The 22350-nt window shown below is 30.7% G+C and overlaps 1 protein-coding gene across 1 annotated transcript in view; it reads right to left on the bottom strand.

The window, feature by feature from the left end:
* The window catches only part of LOC106679333 (uncharacterized), a gene marked incomplete at its 5' end in the record, with an annotated part of 135046 nt that overhangs the window by 13675 nt on the left and 99021 nt on the right, over positions 1-22350 (bottom strand).

Here is a 22350-nt window from a genome sequence, read left to right as displayed (position 1 = left end):
TTTTTAAATATTATTTTATATAGTATTTGAAAGGTGGTTTCGTCATAGAGTACGGATGTTTAATTTACATTAATGATTGAGGAAGTACAAGCATTGATATTGTTAAATTAAAACTTCGATATAAACATTTAAATTGTTAATTTTCATAAACATTTAAACATTTAAAATGCCTTCATTGGAAGACGAGGAAAAAATGATATGTAATATTTGTTATTCAGCAGAATTCAATCTTTGCTGTTCCGTGGAATTCATTGGTTCAGTAATACGTCATAGGGAAAGTTGAGATAACAATATAAAAAACTACACAGGTGCATGTAGCTTGCTATACTTGGTAGAAACATTCCTTGTTTATTAGTTTCATATGTTGCGGTTTCCAGACACGTTTTTATTAAATTTTCCGATGCATGTAATAATCCTGTATAATGCAATTTACTACTTTTTGTTCTGTAAACATGATGTTATTCCTAACATAGTACCATAATTAGGTATGTTATACCTAACATAGTACTGTGACAGGGCCTTGTTAATAATAAAGTAATCAAATAAAATTTGGAAACTATGACAAACTATAATCGCAAATTTTGATTTATCCTCAGTTATATATACTTGCCCACGCTCAGCGGAGAAGGGGGTGAGTTAAAGGGAAAAAAAATATAATCGAAAAAGGGAGAAAAAATACAAAACAATAAAGAATAAATTACTCCTTAGGCGCCACGTTATTTTTTCTTGGAAATAACGAAAACCCCAAAGCATTATGCCCACAATATAACTAAAATATACCCCTATATTAACAACTGTTGAATTGTGACCACTGGCGAATACCTTTACATGTCGATAACAGGAAACCTAGGGGTGTTACCTACCCACCTGTTGAATTATCGTAATATTCCGTGAACAACAACAACAAAAACATCTGTAAATTAGCAAGTTGAAAGCAGAGAAAGAACAGCAGAACTATATGTACAAAAGTTTAATAAGAAGAAGAAATATATATACACAGAAAGAAAAAGGAAAAAAAAATTCTTATCGATTAATAAAACAATTAAAACTTATAGGTTGACTTAACCTTAACTTAAATGTTTAGCCTTAATAACTATATTTACATTATTATCCAAAAGAGCATAAAAGTGAATATAAAATAAAAACAAAATAAAATTTAGTTAAACCCCACGTAGTTCTTAGATGGACTCCTGGCAGAACATAAGGTTGTCCGATATATCCTTTCCGTCTCACCTTCCCCCACAAGTTTTAGGATGGCACCTGCTACAACTCTCTTAACCAGGACGTGCTGAAGAAACGTCACTGCACTATATCCCCACTTCTAGTGTTAATGATCTTCATAGATCCACAGATCTAGCTAGTGTTTTCATTTCACCATGACAACCGTAACACCCCTTGTCTACGCAGGTATCGCCAGTGTTTTTATTTCACCATGGCAACCGTAACAACTACTCCTAGACATCAGTATCGGAATTCACAGAAGTTGAGCTAATTCGCTTCACTAATCTATTAAGTTCTTCCTATATCTAATCCTTGACTATAATGATATCTGCAAATGAGTAAACCCTGTGGGTTTTGATACCCTCCTGGGATCCACTCAGACTCATAAAAACTGGGTACAGTATAAATATGGGAGTTGATTGTGATCTCGAAAAAATCATTTCCTGCTGGTATAACATTGTCCTAAAAACTGTATTTCCTCACAAAGCATTGAACCCCGAATCCATCATGGATTGTAGCAGTTATTATTTTTACTGAGTGTACTTTCTTTCTTTTTAGAAAAACAAAAAAAAACAATATTCATTAGTGGATATCGCGTTATAATAGGATATCAGAAGTGGGGGTTGGCAGAATTTAAGAGGTCCAAGTTACACTCAATAATGTAACTCTTAATATACTGGAATGTTAATTATGAAAATGCATAACTGGTAATAACTCTTTCTGTTTCTCAATCTGACGGTTGAGCGTGATTTTGATAAACTATCTCCAAGTACAACAGTTAGTCTAGAAATATTACTTCCTTACAAAGCATTCAACCCTAAATCCTCCATGGGTTTTAGCAGTACAGATAAAAAAAAAACACAGTATGAGCCATGGTGGACAGTAGAGTACTCATTCACGTTGTAAATATGAACTTAATTTTTAAGTTCATATTTATTTATAGTTCATATATATTTAATAGTTTTATTCTATAGATATATTTATAGGTTGAGGTAGAAAAGAAGATTGAATGGAGCGGGTTAATCTTACTTTGTCCTTTTGCTTAAACAAAAAGGGAGAAGATACTAGTGGATAGGTATTAAATACTTAAATATGTAAAAAAAAAGATTAACATAAAAAAAAAATTAATAAAGTATAAGACGTTTAATATAACTGAAAATAATAATGGATATTTTAAGATAACTAATACTAATATTAATAGGATAAATATTGTTTTTGATAAGCCAAATCTATAAATAATTGTCATATTAAAGGATGGGAAACCCTTCATTACCACGACCTACTTAGATCTTTTGAGCGATGCCCCTTTACTTATCTAGAAATTTAATAGGGATCCTATGCTACTAACGAAGGAAATTAAGTTCCTTAGTGTAAGATCTAGTAATTTCATGAGGTTTAATTATTTCCTCCTTTATGTGTTTCAGTAATTTCCAGGGGCATTGTTTCACAGAATATACTCGCTCTTTTCATCATTGTCTAGGTAGATAAGACATGTGAAATCTACTAATTTCGTCTCCTATAAATGATGGTTTAGAGGGCAGTGTTCTGCTAGAGACCTGTCATCGTTTTAAACTCATTCTTTGTCAGGGTTAGATCAAATTCTTTTCCTTTGCCAGATTGGTGAAGAGCTTGTATTGTCTGTCCCAAACCGGATTTTGAGGAAAATTCAGAAAATCTAATTTTATATAGCCATATTAAACACGAAAAAAACTTATAATTAAAAAAAAATCATGTTTTTAAATAATATAGATTAATGTTCTGTGTTTAATACCAGTGATCTGGTCAGTATATTTTAAGTCTCTCTTTAGTTATTGTAAATTGTATCACTAAGAAGGAGATATGATAAAGAAACGTATTGCACAAAACTTAAAATGATAGGTGATTTTTTATAACGATTGTTGATGAATATGATCATGTAACCTTTATTTTTTCTTTATGCTACTTCATATGACTGATGTTCTTTATTCTACTGTTCCAAAAATCATTATGCACTAGGTTAACGCGATTATAATACTTGTCATAGGAGTAGGGCTTGATTATATTTAATATTTCTAAATTTTCCATTCTACCCTCCAAATTCTAATTAATTTCTAAAGCAATATCATGGCCACATGGGATTAAATAAAACACGTGAGAATCGGCTGCGACACTTGATGCGACTGCAGTGTGGTATGAGATATATTTTATTTATATTAAGAGAAAAGATAAAGAATCTATGTACATCTACAATCTACTGATTATTATGTATAACTTGTATCCTAGAGCGTTCAAAACCGCAGTTCAAATAATTTACAAGTAGTGATCTGAATCTGCTGATACTTATCACTAGCATGATGAGATGACGAGGGTGGGTGGGTTAAAACTAGAGGAGAGAGACTTCCAGGAATTTGGAATAGATAGAGCCAAGACTGTGATAGTTTCATATCTTGTATATTATGACACAAGAAATATCTAGTTTTACTTGTATGAATTAAAACTTTCAACAAACGGTGCCTTATTTATAAAGTCACAAGTCCTATAGATAATTGTGTAAATCAGTGTTCGGGTCAGACAATCATTTTATCAAAATTATAAATAAAAATAGCATTTTTAACTTTATAAACGGTGTGAAATAAATGTCTTATCAAGCCGTTAGTAGGTATCGATTATTCGTTCAGTATCATGATAATTCAATTTTAAGTTGGAAATTGACTTCGAATACGTAACCTTGATGGGCAGGTTGAGTCCAAAGCCATCAGGGCCAAATCAACTGTCAGCATTCAATTACAGCTTGTTCTCTTCTGTCAATAACATAGAATGGCTGTATTTTTTAAAAATCAATAGTATTTTTATTTTTTATCGTTGACATGAAGGTGTATATTGAACTGCTGAGAAACTCAATAATCAAACTTAATATCAAATTTATTTTATTTATTTTTTATTTTATTTATTTGTTGATATTTACAACTGTATAAAAAAATACAACCAGTAAATTTGATCATAATGACATATGATATGATACAGGATGTAGAGAAACTACCCAGTAGTAGAACTCTAAAACAGTTTACAATATAAGGTCACGAGGCCATCTTCTTTTCAGGCGCCTTGGAGGATTGCCAGGAATGGAAGAGGAAGCAAGGTTAGACACGAGTGGGTTTGGGTGGTTAGGGAGTTTATTATGGAAGGAATAATATCGGGTTCGGGCTAGATCGGTTACATAAGGAACATTTAGGTCTTTATGAATGAGTTTATTTGTGACGTAATAAGGAGCATCAACGATTTTACGTAGGATTTTGGATTGTAACGATTGGATGCGGGAAGAATTTGATGGTTTGGTGGAGCCCCAGAGCTCAATTCCATATGTCCAAATTGGTCTGATTATTGAAGTGTATACTAATTTTTTGTAATGAATGGGAAGTTTAGAGCGTTTGTCAAGTAAGTGTTGTAGCAATCGGAATCTACGAGCAGTTTCTTGTCGTTTCAGTCTTGTGTGTGGATTCCAAGTAAGTCTCTTGTCAAGATGGAGTCCTAAGTATCGAATCTGCTCAACAGGTGTTAGTGGTGTATCTAGAAAGGATACAGTAGGACAGGAGGGCAGAGGTTTACGACGGAGAATAAAGGTGATCTGGTGGGATTTTTCAGGATTTATTTTGATTCTCCAGTTTTTACACCATTCTTCAATAGATGTTATGTGTGCCTGTAGTGTTTGTGATGCATTAGTTGGGTCGTTGTTTACAGAAAGTATACATGTGTCATCAGCGTATGTTGTTAGGACTGTGTTAGGGTGGGTTGGGATGTCAGCTGTATAAACCGTATAAAGCATGGGACCTAAGATACTACCTTGAGGAACACCGGCGGACTGAGAAAAGAGAGATGAGTAGGCTAGGTTATGATTTACTTTAAAGGTTCTATCAGTGAGGTAGGAGCGGATTATAAGGAAATATGTTGGGGGTAGGAATTGACGAAGTTTATAGAGCAGACCTGGATGCCAGACTCGATCGAAATATCAAATTTATGAATAATTAATTCTTAAAACCATGATTATCATGCTGTTTAAGTATTTAGATAATTAGAATTGAAATTTTTTAAGGTGATATTTAGTGAAAGTAAACTACATCATGATATTTAATATTTATGGTGAATGAAAAACGGTATCTGGAAGTGGATAACTTTTAGGTTTGAGTAAAGTGTTCGAATTTCCTGGAATTCAGCTATTTTTAATTGAATTCACACCTTTACCTTTATTAAAACTCTTCCGATCATTATAATGAAATATCCCCTCGAGATGACAATAATTAAAATTATACAACCGGGAGGAAATGCGTTAAAATGAAATCCCATGAAAGCTGAGAGGAATTTTAATACAAAAATTACATTTAGAATTCTCTTTTCATAGTCCTGTCCCTTATAATCTACAATTTTTTGTTATGTTTGATGCTCAACATTATTAGTACTAAATATAAAATTGTGTTGCTTATATTACTTCAAATTATTAAAATAATCACAAATATCCTCATTGGACTTTAAAACTTTAAATTTATTTTAAATAATAAGGAATATTTTTTAGCAAACCTTTAGGGGTAGTAAATAACGGATAACAACTTTTTCTGTTAAACATACTAAGTCACAAGCAAACTTAACTATTTGAAAGCATTTCAAATTAATGCATTCAGTAATTTATTTAATAAATATTTTTTAATGAAAATATAATATTGATAAGTACAGAACGAATTACTTTAGGGTTAAAATAAAATAATAATAAATAAAAAACTGAAGCTTCAAGTATTGGCATTTATTCAGTTTTATATACACACCCACAGACATATATATCTATATATCAGACATAGATTTCTCGTAAATAATCTTTTCATTATATTTATTAAATTCAAAATAAGGTTAAGATAATAAAATCAAAATCGGGCAAAATATAATTTCCTTTAGATGTACAGAAACTGTATTAAACTTCATTGTTATATTAATTCTCCTATTTCAATATATCCTTTAATTTTTATTATATTTTTGAGTGCATTATTAATGACAAAAAAAATTGTGATTGTTTAAGAAAATAGCATATTTATTTATAAAATAACTAACCAACTACCTAATAAATATGCGATTGATAAAATCTATATAAATCTTATAAAGCTTATGCTTTAAGATCATTACGTGGATGGTCGGCCAGAGCTGACGAAGGGATAGAACTCGAGCGGGCTACTAAGGAGTTGATTAAAAGAGGAGAGGTTGAAGAGCTAATCCCCATTAAATATTCGCGGGAGGGTCCTGAGAGCCAGGATTAGAGCAGCCATTAGTAGCACGGACTAGTTGCCTCTTCGTGACGTCATGGTCCTCAGGGAGGTCGCCATACTAGGTATCTAGTCTCTAGTTGTTCCCATGAACAGCATAATTATTATGTAATTAATGGTTATCGTAATTCTCATCGTATAAGATCTAAGTAAACTCGTATACTCGTGTATGTATATATATATATATAGAGGGGAACAGGGGAGCTCAGAGAAGGAGTTGTACAACTAACTGTAGTAGTTTATTTTTATTCTACTACTGTAGGCTTGAGTCAACCCTGTTAGTTCGATAGCTCCTCTACAGGAACCCATCCAGCCTCTATAAAAATTATTCCCTTAATTGGATTGTTATCTGAGAAACTGGTTGTTGAGTGTTATCTTGAATAAATCACCTCCTTATACAACTGTTGTTCAAGAAACAGTATTTCATTTCAAAGCAAGGAGTGGAAATCATGATTTCCATGCATTGTGGACCATTTTAAGTAGGTAACGTCTATAATATTTATGTTAATAAGTATGTAAGTTGTATAATCTACAATATATAAGTCAGTATTGTGTCAGTCTTTCATTTGTTTTGGAAAATGTGAAAAGAAATGAATTCTATAGGTTTTTTAACGAGGAATTCAATGACGTGCTTCGATATTTTATAGTGTTTTTCTGAAATTAAAGTATTTTAAAAAGAAGTCAGAATTCTGTCCCAATTAGGAGGTTGACAATGCACTTGCAATGAACTGACATACTACATGGAAGAGAGAAAAAATAAGCAGATATGTATTCATTGTTTTTGTCACTATGTTATAGTTGATAAATAAGTGATCTATCCAGTTACTATTGCCAACATAAACCATATAGAAAGCTGTCACCAAGTTTTAAAAAGAAGATTTTCTTCAGAAATGTTACTATAGATGTGGCAACACTGTTCAACTGTACACTAGAAGACTATACTCAAACACTGGAAAACTGTACTTCTATTAGTTGGAGTATATCTCGAATTGCAACAGGAGCAGGTTTTGAAACAGGAAGGCTTCTCTAGGAAAAAAGGGGTATGTCTCTTTAATTTTTAATCACTCCACTAAACCATCTAATTCCTCTCGAATCCAATCCTTACAATCCAAAATCCTTCGTAAAATCCTTAATGCTCCTTACTTTGTCACAAATCAAATCATCCATCAGGATCTCAATGTCCCCTATGTTGCCGATTTGGCCAGAACCTGATACCAATCCTTCCATAATAAACTTCCCAACCACCCAAACCAACTCGTTTCTAACCTGGCTTCTCCTTCACTACCTAATAGTGATAGTAATCCACCTAGGCGTCTGAAAAGAAGATGGCCTCGAGATCTTCTCCTTTTAAAATGTTTTTGTAGTTCTATCAATGGGTAGATTCTCCATATGTTTTTATCTTGTCATAATATCACTTACAGCAAATTTACTTGATGTGTATATAGTTGTAAATATCAATAATAATAATAATAAATTATTGAAAAAAAATTTTAATCAGGGGTGATACAAATGTTCTAGTCCAAATTGCCATAGCAAAAATTTCCAATCTATGAACCAAAATACGAATTGAAATAAGAAGTCTTTTTACACGTTTCCACTCTCATACTCTAACGAATTGCATGCTGCCAGTATAAAAAAGTCTGGAGTGTTACCCGTGGAGAGTTACACTAATGAATTAAAAGTATCATTCCTGAATCACTGCATGTAATTACTTGTTTACACCATCTCCTCTTATTACTAAGGAAAAAAAGACAATACAATGCTTCACAGAGGACAGGTAATTTTACTGGGCGTTGATAGTGACACAAAATCAGTCTGTTGGGTGTTTACCAGCAACTAAACTCGTCGTATCAGTTAATAAACATAAATTAATTAAAATTAAAGTGAAAAATAGGGAACATCATGGTTCCTCATTTAAAATGAAACTACAGACTGTTTAGTTACGCAAGGAAAGAAGTTGGGCTTGTAGCTAGTCCAAGTGCTCTAAACAGTTCACAGAAGAACTAACGAAGTTAAGTACCGAGTAGAGCGATTCTTTCTTTGTCTCGTACAACTTTAAGTATTTAAGAAACGTTAATTCGACATTAAATGAAAAACAAAAACTTTGTTACTGTATGGTTTCCTTAAATAATTTGTTACTCGATTAATGTGCATAATTTTCTTCATGAGTAGTACTGAATTTAATATTGTATTCCAATTCATTTTTACAGTGATACTCCTGACACTAGTGAGTAATTTCAAAATGTTGAAAAAAAAAAAAAATAATAACTTGAGATTGGAAACTGACAATTGGGCTTTATAAAAGTTTTCTACAAAAGTGAAATGAAGAGCACTTTCAAGATTAAAATATGATATTAATTTTTTTTGAATTCTGACAGTCTTAGATAGGTCTAATAGAATGACTCTGTTACTCCTTAGGGAATACCTACTATGAAAAAGTAAATCGAAATGATTATTTTTTTATTTAAATACTATGAAAATGAAAATTCCAAATTCATTTCTTAGCGAGATTAAGCAGCACTAGATATGATTTAACAAACCGAGCAGACACTGTCCATTAGATCGTAGTTCTAGATGCATCTGCATTGCCCATATCCAGGATTATCCATGGGACCACACATCATGGCATGGAGATGTACCGCGAGAGATAAGAGGGGCTAATCAAAAATCCAGGACGCTGATAGGTTATCCAGATGGACCAATCGGATGGGGCAATAGCCCCCAACAGCCATTAGGACCCGATTCCATGACACATAACAACGTTAATGTAGGGCCAATAATGCCTAGCCCGATAATGCTCAGTTGTGACAATTGCCTCTCTATGTGCCGAGACTTCATTCCCTCCATCCCCTATCTTTACTAATGGCCTCCCATTACGGTTATTATATTGATCTATGTCAAACAGCTTTCAAAATGATTTAATATGAAACAAAATGGTTTTATACTCGCACTATGTAATTATAATTTAATTATCCCATATCTTCTAGTATTCTTTATAGGATGCTAAAAACTGACTATAAATGAAGAGGCTGAATAATGGATGGCTTGAATAAGGTCGTGGGTTAATATTTAAAAATTGTTAAGAGTCATGAAGTCCTTTGTGTCTTATACAAAGTTGTAACAATATTTTCAGCAGTATAACTATTGAAATTTAATATATAATAATAATGAATTAATTATATCATTAATTATATATATATTATTCCAGCTCATAATTAAATTTCAATCTAACTCATGCTATAAAAGAATGCGAATTCTCAAATTTATAATTAATTATTAACACACAAATTTTATCAAAATATACTCTCAACATTTATTTTCAAAAATTCTCCAACGTTTCGGCCCTCAGGCCATTTTAAAGTAGACAACCTTAAATATTGATGTCATATTCTTTAAAAAATTGTCTGCAGGCTAATTGCCCATGTCATATAAAACTTTTTATATTTTAAACCTAAACTTTTTCACATAAATTATTGTTTCTATTTCTACTTACTAACATCATCCATAATAAATGGTTGACTCAATATATAAGGTCTTTGAAAATGACCTGAGGTCAGAAACGTTGTAGAGTTTTTGAAAATAAATTACTATATTTGGATCAAATTTGTGTTTGTTAATAATAAAATAGACCAATAACAAACAATCATTATATTAGAATTAATATAATGAAACTACAAGCCACCGACTGCGGTAACCTCTGGTTGTGATACCAATACTTATTGGCAAGAATGGGACCGTGGTTGAAAGTCTAAGAAATTTTTTTTTCAAAGCAATAAAAAAGATATGATTTACGCTATCAATAAAAATATTAGTTACCTAAAATATTTTTTTTATTTTATCAGAAATATTTCAATTTTCACATTTGTAACGAGCCTTTGAAATGAAATCGTGGTTTTGAAGAAAAGTATGAGCATTATTATTATTGTGATTTTTTTCTCAGTTTGATTTTCTTATTAATAAATGACAGCAATACTAGAAGATACACTAGATGAAAATTTTATTTCATATAGTGAAATATATGAGTATATGAAAGCAATAAAAAATATTTTTGTAGGAGGTATCCTTCAAACATAGCCGACAAAAGTTCTAAAATCTATTTAGTTATTAAGGCTGTACTTCTAATGAGGTATTAAAAATAAATTTTAGCTGAGTCCGAGTAAATTGAAACACACATGCCCGTTTATATTTGAAGAAAATTTTGAAATGAAAGTAATTGTGGCCGTTAAGTGAATCAGTAAGTGTAAGCGATTCTGTCTCATATATCGGTTCTCTAATATGTGGATTCTTTGAATTGTATAAGTACACAAAAACTATAATAGCATATTAAAATTTTTTTTTTCGTACTGTAAAGTAGTCGTTTTGTTGATACTTTAAAAAGTATCTAAATATAATAAATCGATATTTATATATTTTTATTTTTTATTTTTACATTATTTATTTCAATAATAATTGCATACTATCCTCTCATTTAGTCATTTAATACTCAACTTATTCAGCGTTATATGACCAAGGAATCACATAAAAAATAATCATGTAACGGATATTACAGAATTTGTTGGGCAATACAAGTTGGTGATTCATGTTGGAAACAACAATTTGATTTAAACTTTGTTGTTGATTGATTCGTCAAACAATCTATCCAAGTTAGAAGTTGAGGAAATTGAGTTACGTTTACTTTCATACAAATCTACATCTAATAACCGAACGGCGGGAATGATAGCCAGAAAATTTAATAAAATTACGCACCCCCACCCCTCTCTCTGAATTTTTGCAATCATTCATTACACTTTCGTGTTACAACTTGAAAGGTTTAGATTTCAATTCAATTCTGTCATGTGAAATCTCTATCGGGCTTTGATATTTTATAATATGATTCTAAATTAATTGTATTTACTGCTTAGTATTCTCATAACATAAAAAAAAAATTCTAATTTTGGTTGTATTTGGTTGATGCAATAATGATATTTTATACACAGGGAATCCAACATTTGTTTGGCCCCACCATGTTTTCAACAAGTATTTAGAATTCCCAAATATAGTTTTCAAGTATGGAGAATGAAGTTGGTAGTTGATAAAAAACTTTTTTTTTATTGAGAATCAAACAAATGTGAAGAAAAAAATCGTTTCATAATTAAATTGTTCGTATGAATACGTCTACATATTTAACAGGACCGCCCATAGCTCAGTAGTTAAGACACAGTCTTACCAATTTGATGTCTATTGGCGGTGCCGGTTCGAATCCGGCCTGGAATGTTGACTTTTTTCATTGAGTGGTGGTCCCTTAAAATGAAGAACTTAGACCTCCATCCATGGATAGGTAATATAGGACTCCAATGGGAGTCTTGGTCGGAAAAAAATAATACATCTTTAGCATACCGAGGATACTCGAATATATATATCATGACGAAAAATTATGATGACGGAGTCTTAATAATGTGGTTGATTCTTACGGAAAATTTAATTTTCAAAGACATTTATTCTCATTTTGAGAAACTTCAAACACGAGGTACTTTGATCTACCCCTTGTCCGTGTATTATTTGTTCGGGGTGTATGTGTGATATATTTTATTCAAGTCTTTTCAACGCAGAATTATGTAGTGATATCAGTTTTAAAAAAAACACTCTCATTTAAATAAAACAATAAAAAAATTAAGAAAGGATAAACGAAACAGCATTTGCCATAACAGTAATTTACAATGAATTACCTTATTATGTAACACTCTAATTAATTTTACTTAAATATTTATAATGTTACCAATTAATTAAAATATTTTATAGTATTAGTGATATAGGAACCTTTCTAAAAACAATTTTTTCATCACTATTTGGAACTGGAAGATTTTTAAGATAAACTTGATTACAGTCATCTTCGAAAAAATTTGTTCATTCATCATTTGATCTCGCCTTGAAAATATTTTCTCTCCAAAAGTCCCTTACACAATATTAGCTCATAAAAATTACTAACAATATTTCAAAAATTAAAAAAAAAAATAAAATATTTAAAATAAAAATTGTAAGTAGAGGAAAATGATAAAATGTTTTGAATACTCACTAGGTAAAAATAAAATCCTCCCATTGACTCATTGAGAAGTATAACAAATGCATTATTGTGATAATAAAACTTCCTATTTCGACCCAAGGGAATTGCATATGGACAAATTTTGTGGGGAAATCCTTTTATGGAGCACCAGCAGGCTACACTATACAACTCAATAATCATACACGTAAACCCTTCAATACACATAAACCTTCAGAGCATGTTTATAATTCTTTTATTTTTTATGACAGACCTTAAATACATACTAGTCAGTTAATATATGACACCTAATTACTCTTGGTCGTTACTAAATCGTGTTTCAACAAAATGATTGTTAATAATGTCAGACAGTTGAAATGATTTCTTTTCAGCTTTATATTTATACGTACGTATTGTGTGTATTAAGATATTGAGTTTTTATCATCCACCACTTCATTAGTCATTACAAATATGCATTTTCTTTATATGTTAAAAATTTGTATTATTGGAATGCAGTTGGGTTTCTGTTCATTTATTCAAAACAAATAATCACGACATAATTGTTGGTTGAATCGTATAATACACTATTTAAACATGGCACCTATTATATTAAAACATAAATTATGGTTTGCACCATTAGTACTGAGCATTGTAATAAAATAATTACGTAGCAAGGGGTAAGAACCAGGAGAAGAAGTAGACATTATACGAAGAGCATTTAGAAGCGGGTGTTGTACAGGGAACACTACTAATGGCCTCGCTTTCCCCTCATCCGGGGGAAGCAGCTTAGCGTGGTACTGTTTGTCTGCCTGAATTAACCGTCTTCCCTCCTCACAGTGCTAAAATTTAATCTCAATTTAATAACATTGGTAATTTCAACAAATATAACAAGTTTAAATGAAAACCGATCCATTTTAAAAAGTAATTAATTAATTAATTTACTTTAGAGTTCATTAATATTTAAGAGGGGTTAGACCTTAGTCCTTCAATGGATTTTTGTCAATAGTCTTTCTGAATATCTAATGCGTATAAATAGCAATTTAAAAGATTTATGAAATAAATATGAAACCATTTAGAAATTATATAAATCGTTCATATATTGTTTTCATTTAAAAGTGGTTATAATTATCTGTTGAACCCCCTGTCCTGAACTATAATATGAATGACTATATTTATGTGCCGGCAACTAACGTTTTGGTAATTTTTTTCACTAACGTGTTTAAATGTATAATTAACTCAGGAGTAATCTTTTTCAAAGTATTTGTCTGCCATTTGACTTTGGATAAGAACAAAGGTTTTTGATTACTTGGTATTGGAATATCTCTTGAAAATATTGTTTAAAAAAGAAGGGGGGTTCCATTAACAAATCTCAGCTTTTCATAATTATCTGCAGTATTCCTCGGAAATTTTACGAGAGGCTACCGTACACCACGTAACCATAGTCAAGGTGGAGGAAGAATAATATGCGTCTATGTATAGGTTTGAGTTGGAAATGGAGGAAGTGGTAAAATAGCTTGTGGTAAGAAAATGGCCGTTGAGATATCAGGACTATGGCGGTTCCTCAAAAGGGTGTGGTCTTAGTTTTTATTCAACAGAGAAGCAGAAAGTGTTGTGAATATTTAAGTGTTAGACCAGAGAGTTAGTGATGGATTAGGAGATGGGTTTGGAACAAGCGATGGTGTCATATGTTGTAGCAGCGTCTAATCGTTAAGGTAGATTATTTAGATTTGCTTAGGAGCTTTTGCGGCCATTGTTTCCTGGAATCTTACAAAATGCTACGAACAAATCAGAATGAGAAAAATAAAAATATATTTGGGAGTCATCGGTAAACAGGTTTTGGAAGTAATGAAGAATGGATTTACAAAGTGCATAATATATGAGATGAAAATAAGAGAGGATGTACCCGAACCTAATCCTTAGTACAAAGCAGGTTAGGAAGATAAGGGTTGATTCTAGTTATTCTAATTGAGTTTATTTTGTCAAATATCATAAAAACTACTACTCCTACAAAGATAAACATAATTTAACTAGCTTTAATTTGAGCGCTGGCAGACATCAGTTCTTCCAATGGTTTCTGAAATAAAGTTTTTCATAAATCAAATTTATTGTTCAAACAACTATATATCAATTTATTTTAGCAAATATTATGAAAACTACTATTTCTACGAATGAAAAGGTCAACTTAAAGGTAAACTTCTTTATAGTCTATTAAACTAGCTTTAATTTGAGTGCTTATAGACATCTGTACGTCACATAGTTCCTGAGATATAGATTTCTCAAAATAAATTAACTAACTACTAATCTTTCAGTAGATTTTTAAGAAATTTTGCTTTTTAAAAAGCTATATCTCGAGAACTATTGGACGTAAATAGCTCTTTTAGAGCTGATAATGTTCTCTTAGATTTTCGAGTGTTGTTGGTAGTTTTTAAGAGCTCCGAATGAAAAATCAATGTTTTTTAAGGTTTTGAAACAGCCACCATTTTTTAATCCCCTTACCTATACTTGGCAGACTCATCCATTTTGACTTGTAATTATAAATAGTTTTATTGAAGTAATAAAAAAATTGGGGTGAGATAACTCCTTTTTTTTCTTCCCGGCTCTTGTACTATAACAAGGAAAGATTGAAACTATCAGATAGAATTGCTGGAAAAAGATAATGATCCTAATTTAGAATTAAAAGACTGAATAGATACAGAACACAAATGTGCATGTGTATCTGGCATAGAAAAAAAAATCGATTCTAATTCAACGCTGGATGCACAAATCCCCATTTGCAAACACTGACAGAGCTTGTAGATGGTATTTCTCGAATCTTGCTCTATATCATTTCCTCGTCTATACTGAGTTATGGAATGCTCGCCAGCGACCGCAAGGGATATGAAAGGACTTTTTTTTCCCGGCGCGTTAGCGAATGTAACCTATATCATCCTTTAACCGGGGATGTGATTTTTTTCAAAAAGTCCATTCTTTCCTTTAATGAAAGCTGAAGGGGGCGGTATTGGGCCGCTAAATTAGGAGATATGACTTTCAAGGTAGAAAAACCAACATATCACTTTCCCCATTGTTTAGTCCTAACGAAGCTAATAACGGTGGTTTTTCATTTTTTTTTTTTTTTTTTTACTTTTGTCAGCTTTTTTCAGTGCAGTTATTTATTGTATATTAATGGTGATTAATTTTTCTGCGTGCATAGTTTTAAGATATTTGTCAAATATCTTTGACAAAATTTAAATATGCGTGGTAATTACTAAAGTTTAAATATTTTATATATATTATGTGTCTGTGGTAAAAAAATATATTTATTTTAAAAGATAATTTATCTTAATCAATCTTCATTATCTTATTGAAGAGGACTGAAGAAAAATAACATAAGAATATAATAAATTAATAGTCTTAAAAACTAAACGAACACGAATTAAAAACTTTTTGCATCCTCATTCTTCCATTAGTAATGGTTTTTATTTTGAAGTTTTCATTTTGTTTATTAGATTTTTAGTTAGCTTTAATTTAAATGTATTTTTTTTTCTTTTATGGTATTCATACCTTATTCACGTTTCATGTGTCAACATTTATTATTCCTTCAGATATTGAAGTTAATTAATATTATTATCGGAAGAGACTGAAAAATATTACACAGGTAATTTAATTATTCAAAGAATAAAACCTCTATTTAAAATTTTACAAACACAGAATACCGTCCTATTCTTGCATTACTATGGAAAAGATAATCACTATTGACGTGTTATGGTGGTTCGTAAATTTAACGTGAGAAGATTGGAAGAGGAGAGGTGATCCGGTTAGTCGGGTAATAATGAACACAAACATGGGAAACTTATTTGTGTTTATTATTACACCAATTACCGCAGCCCCCGCACATCTCCACACAGAAATCATTACTGTTTATTTTTTAATTTTCTAAATTTAATATTATAACTATCTTTTATTTAAAAAAATAAATGGTTATAATTTAATTCCAACTTAATTTTAAAATACATCTAACAATTGCGCTTAACGAATAGACAAAACAATTGTCCAGTTACCTATGAAAATATTGCATAATATTTGGGATGGATATTATATTCCTTGTTTTAGTGTCTCCTCATAAAAATTACAAAATTATTATGAATATAGTTGTTAAACATGTACTTGAATGTTTGTATGTTAAAATGATATGCAGGTCGATCTTAACGATTTGAGAAACCAAACTAAATTTTGAAACGAAACGTTATAATGACACAAGAGAATAAATACAGTAATAACATTTTAGAGGAATATAGCATTTGAATTTATAGAAACAGCTGGAAATCGGTGGGTTGAAAAGACCCCAAATTTTGTTGTAGAATTTTTTTTTTTATTGAATAAAAAAAAACTCTTAATGGTTTTCACGCTAAAAGGTTTTTTTTTTTAAATTTATTTATTGATATTTACAATTGTACATAAATACATCAAGTAAATCATAATGGTATGGTACAAGCATGTAGAGAAGCTACCCAATGGTTGCACTCTAAAAACATTTTTACAATATAAGGTCTCGAGGCCATCTTCTTTTCAGACGCCTCGGAGGATTGTCCGGAATAAAAGAGGAAGCGAGATTAGAAACTAATGGGTTTGAGTGGTTAGGGAGTTTGTAATGGAAGGATTGATATCTGGTTCGGGCTAGATCGGTTACAAATGGAACATTAAGGTCTTTGTGGATGATTTTATTTGTGACAAAGTAGGGAGCATTTAGGATTTTACGAAGGATTTTGGATTGTAAGGATTGGATACGACAGGAATTCGAAGGTTTAGTGGAGCCCAGAGCTCAACGCCGTATGTCCAGATAGGCCTTATAATTGCCATGTAAATCAGTCTTTTGTAATGAACTGGAAGTTTGGACCGTTTATCTAGTAAGTGCTGTAATAGACGAAATCGACGTGCAGTTTCCTGTCTTTTCAGTCGTGTGTAAGGATTCCAGGTTAGTCGTTTGTTTCTTATTGTTAAAGATTAATTATTTTTATAATTTGATCCAAATAATTTCAATAAAACTTAACAGAATTAAGAAAGAACATCGTATTGCTTAGTATATTTAAGATAAGGAAATACTGATAAAACCAAAAACCAAAGACAACTCATTGGTAACAGTGCAGGCTCATGTGACCGATTTAAAATCGAGTTTCATCTTGTTGGCCCCAATCGGCTCCGAAACTTTGCAAATAAACCTGAGGCTTTATTTCTTCCAGTTGGTTGTCTGCAACTCCCTCCCACTCACCTCCAAGTTCATCAATGTCAGGAGTTCGAAGTTTCCTATGATCGATCTGACTTTTATATAAACACTATCTGTATAAGCAGAGTAATTAGCTTAAGTGCCCTTTCAGAACTGGGTCCAGTTCTAATAATAATAATTACAATCCATGCATATATATGGTTTGTAATTATTTTTTCTTGCATTATTCTAACTCTCCAATATTTATGTTTAATCGGTAAAAAGGAGGAAGATCAACTTACATAATTTTTAATAAAAGAAATGTCGAATGTATTTTGTATATCACTGTAATCATCAGATAATTAAAAAATCTCTTAAAAAATATCTTAGTAGCTTCAGAAGAAAAGCAATCCTCAACAAAACATCTGGAAAAAATGTTGTAGTAGCCAGTATGGTACTGGGGCGACTAGAATAGTGCTAAAAATAGAATTCAAGTGGTCTCGGTGTCGAGGGAGAAATTGGGGGAGGAAAGGGAGGGGGGATGCTCCCTCCTTTGAAGCAATTTTTCGCCTCAAACTATGACTTCATTTACCACTGTGGAGGAAAACTCATGGTTTGACCTGATCTTGGTCAGATATAACCAACGGGAACTTATAGCTATCACATTTTTCAAATGAAAATCATTTTTGGTTTTATTTATATCAAAGACCTAATTTACCAAGAATGTCGGTTCGTTGATAATTTTTTTTTTGATACATTACTGAATAAAACTACTTCAGAAAGAAAATTTTACAGACTAATAGTAATCAAATATTATAACTAAACTTTTCATTGACAAATTTACAGCCCTTCATATAAGGACAATAAAAAAATAGAACAATAAGTGAATATAAAATTACTTAGGTCATCCCTTAAGAATGGATAAGACGAACTGTTCTCTCAACAGTGTCATTGCTACATATTTTATAAATTTGTGTCAGTTCGAGCAACAGTAGGAGAGATAAAGGTTTTTGACTTGAACTTATTACCCCCCTCCTCCTCTCCTCAAAAAAAGGGTATTTGAATTAATTTTATAGTTTTTCTTGTTTCGTTTTTTTAAAACTAGCATCTTGTGTTGAATCAATTTATACAAAATGTCATTTATCTTTTATTTTTAATAAGAAAAATACTAGATAGCTAAAAACTAAAAGCTCGATTTTAGCATAATATTTTTAAAGCTAAAACCATAAGATAAAAACTAAATAACCTTTTTTAATAGCAGTATGAATTTATTAATTTAAATAAGGTTATACATTTTTACCTCAACCTTGATACCTTAAAGGATATCGAGAAAATCATGTTTTTTTTATCAGTTTAATATAAAAAAATTCAAGATGACAGCCAAAAAAAAAACGCATTTTCCACATTTAGATTATTTTAGACTTTTATTTATGCAAATTTTTTTTAAAAAATAAAATAGCAAAACAACCAAATAATTAAAATTCCGTGTTTATGGAAATCAGCTCCACCTAATATCCATTTTTTCTTTATATAACCTCTCCTAAAAGTTTATATTTTTTTCCAATGATAAAATGATACAATTGTACTCCATAGAGGTGTTAAATTATTTGTCATAAAAAAAAAATATGTGAAGAATTTCTTACAAATAGAGATAACCCTATATTTTTTAAAGAAAAAATTTAATAAAATAGTTCAATTCAATAGAAAATTCAATATTTTAAGTTCCATAAAATTTATATATACTTATATTAAAAATTATAGGTTCAAAAAATATATATACTATTTTTTTTACTAATTTCCTACAATTTTTCAATATATTATTTAATGGCAGTATGATTATACATATTTTAACAGTGTTTTCAGTGAAAAAAAAGAGTTGTTAAACACGAATTTGCTTGTTGCAGTTACCTCATATTGTTCGCAAAATAGATGGTTCCATCAACGTCTGAAAAAATAGATAAACAAAAATAAAATCAACTAAAATATTTTATCTGTTTGAAACTTTAAATATTTTATATTAGTGATTAAAAAAGATAAATGATAATAATTGCAATAACTAATGAGTTAACACTGGTATAATCACTGGCGCTACACGTTTCTTGTACAAAACAAAACAAATTTTTTTTTATTACAAAATAATACAAGTAAGGTCAAACTCCCACTACGTGCTTTTTACAATATGGCCTTCAATTATGTTTTAAAATAAATTAATTAATACAAGAGAAATGTGCTTATTTAGCAATTTAAGCTCATATCCCCGATTAATACTTTTAGCAGCTGGTTATAATAAAATAATATCCAAAATACGTGGATAGAAATTAGCTTCCCTAATCTCATTTCCAAATAATAAGAATTAGTTCCATAGTTATTTTGGCATGGAAATCAAGCAACTTTAGAGTAAGGTTTCGATGAGTAATATAGTGAGATATATTGTCGTATTATACTTAGAAACATAGGAAAAGGGTGAGAATAATAAAATTAATAATACAAAACTAAAGGAGGAAAAAAAGTATGTACAAAATAAGGATATAGACTAAAATAATATAGCATTAGTGCACCATGTCTTTAAATAAGTAATTTTGATTTGGAAATGCAATGGTTTTACACAAATAAAATAATACTTTTAAAGTTATAATTCTGAAAGCTATTTATGTATAGGAAAATATTAATTATACAATTAATTTCACATCAGATAAACTTGGAACGAAATATATGCTGAAATTATAAGTAATATTAATTTATAATCAAAATGGTTTTATATGAGATAAACTGTTTTTAATTAAATTTGGTAGGTTTTTCAATTCTAAAAAAAAAGAAAATAAACTAAAATAGAATTTGAAGCTTCTTCTTCACTACCTGATAATCCTTCTAGGCGTCTGAAAAGAAGATTGCTTCAAGATCTCACATCACATCACATTTACTTATTGTGTATATTTAATATAGTTGTGAATATCAATTGATAAAAACAAAAATGAAGGTAGGACAATATAAAGCATATTTTTTTTTAATTTTAATAATAAAATTATAATTAAAGTTGTAAATTAATAGATGTCCATGAGAATGGCCAGAGTGACCGAAAAGTTTGAGTATTAAGTTAATGAATAACAAATCTGGGAACTATTGGGATAAATTTCATAATAATTGATAAAAAAAAATAATTTAAATTTTCTTTTAAGGTTTTAATATTATTTTGACAAGATCAACTTTGTCGAAGTCGTCTCACTCAAACTTTACTTATTCGGGTGTATGTACCAGGTTATAAGATACGAGAGAATTTTAAACCATTCCCATGAGAGCTCATTAAATTCTCTGAGAATGTTCCGCCTTTGAGACATAAGCGACAGAAATGAGAGCGATTATTTTCAACTTGAGTTCCGAGGCAAATTATACATGGCTTTGTCGGCTAATAAGGGTGAGGAATGTGTGAAGGGGCGCCTTTATGTTGCTAAAACCTGGGGCCTACCTGCTCTGAGTGGAATCCTTCTAGGCTTTGACAAACATAATGATGCTCAGTTCTAAGTCTCTCAGGGAAGTGGACTCGTTTTGGCTTCAAGGAAATGCAACTGGTGGTAATGTATTCGTAATTCTGGAATAGGAACGAACGGATCGTAGGAAAAGCACTTGCGAAAAAAAAAAAAAAATCAACTATATTTTTTTCAAATACTTCCTGTTTTCATCAATGGTGGATTTATCCTTTGACATCATCCTTCTGCTTACCGTGTAGTAAACTTTAAAAAGAATTTAAGTTATACTGTAGATGAATGCATATTCTAATGGTTGTATTAGATGTTGCTTAGGGATTTAAATCATATTAATGGGATGTTTTAAAAAAAAAAATGACCACTTTTGAACTAAATATTTGTTAAATACAAATACAAACTTTGATATAAAATGCAATTAATAATCAAATTATAGTCCCTTGTGATCTACTGTCACTAGCCATCTTCTATCCAATTACTCGATTCCATGCCGAAACCATTCTTTGGGATGGCTGTCAAAGAACTCTTGGACCACAATTTCAACTTTCGCAAAATTATCAATTTTTTTCCTTGATGGAAATAGGGCATGGATCAAAACAGTAATCCGATGATGCGAGGCCTGGATTAAATGGTGGATGAGGCAGGAGTTCGAACCCATGAAGTTCTTTAAACTTTTCTTTGGTTCGAAGCCCGTATTCCTTCCCAACGTCGTATCTTCACTGCTAATGTTTTAAATCAAAGCCGCGAAGTGCGCTGCTCAAGGACACCTTACCCTTCATATTTAATAATTTCAATAATTGATTCAACGGTGAGTTTTTTTTCCATTAATGCCTTAAAATGACGAGTATTTCGTAGGACATTGTCATGTTACTTAAAGAAGTAATTAAACTGATGTTTTTTTAAAGACGTCGAATGGGATTAAAGAAGCTTAGAGAGTGCTCTAAATGGGTTATTAAGTACTAGTGAGTATTAAATAAGATTAAAATGTTTAAAATTCTTTGAAATCTTAAATTGAATAAAACGGTCATTTTTTTTTTTTATATGCCCCATTATTATATAGAACCACTAAACCCATATTGAGCTAAAACACTTCCTTGAGTCAAAATACGAGATCACACTTTACTTAGAGAATTGGGTAAATACTTTAAATTTTAAAAAAATGCTTTAATTAAA

This window comes from Halyomorpha halys, unplaced genomic scaffold, assembly GCF_000696795.3.
Source record: "Halyomorpha halys isolate HHAL.00 unplaced genomic scaffold, Hhal_1.1 Scaffold194.1, whole genome shotgun sequence".
Lineage (NCBI taxonomy): Eukaryota > Metazoa > Arthropoda > Insecta > Hemiptera > Pentatomidae > Halyomorpha > Halyomorpha halys.
The sequence above is the reverse complement of the archived record's forward strand: the minus strand, read 5'-3'. Positions and strand labels throughout refer to the sequence as shown.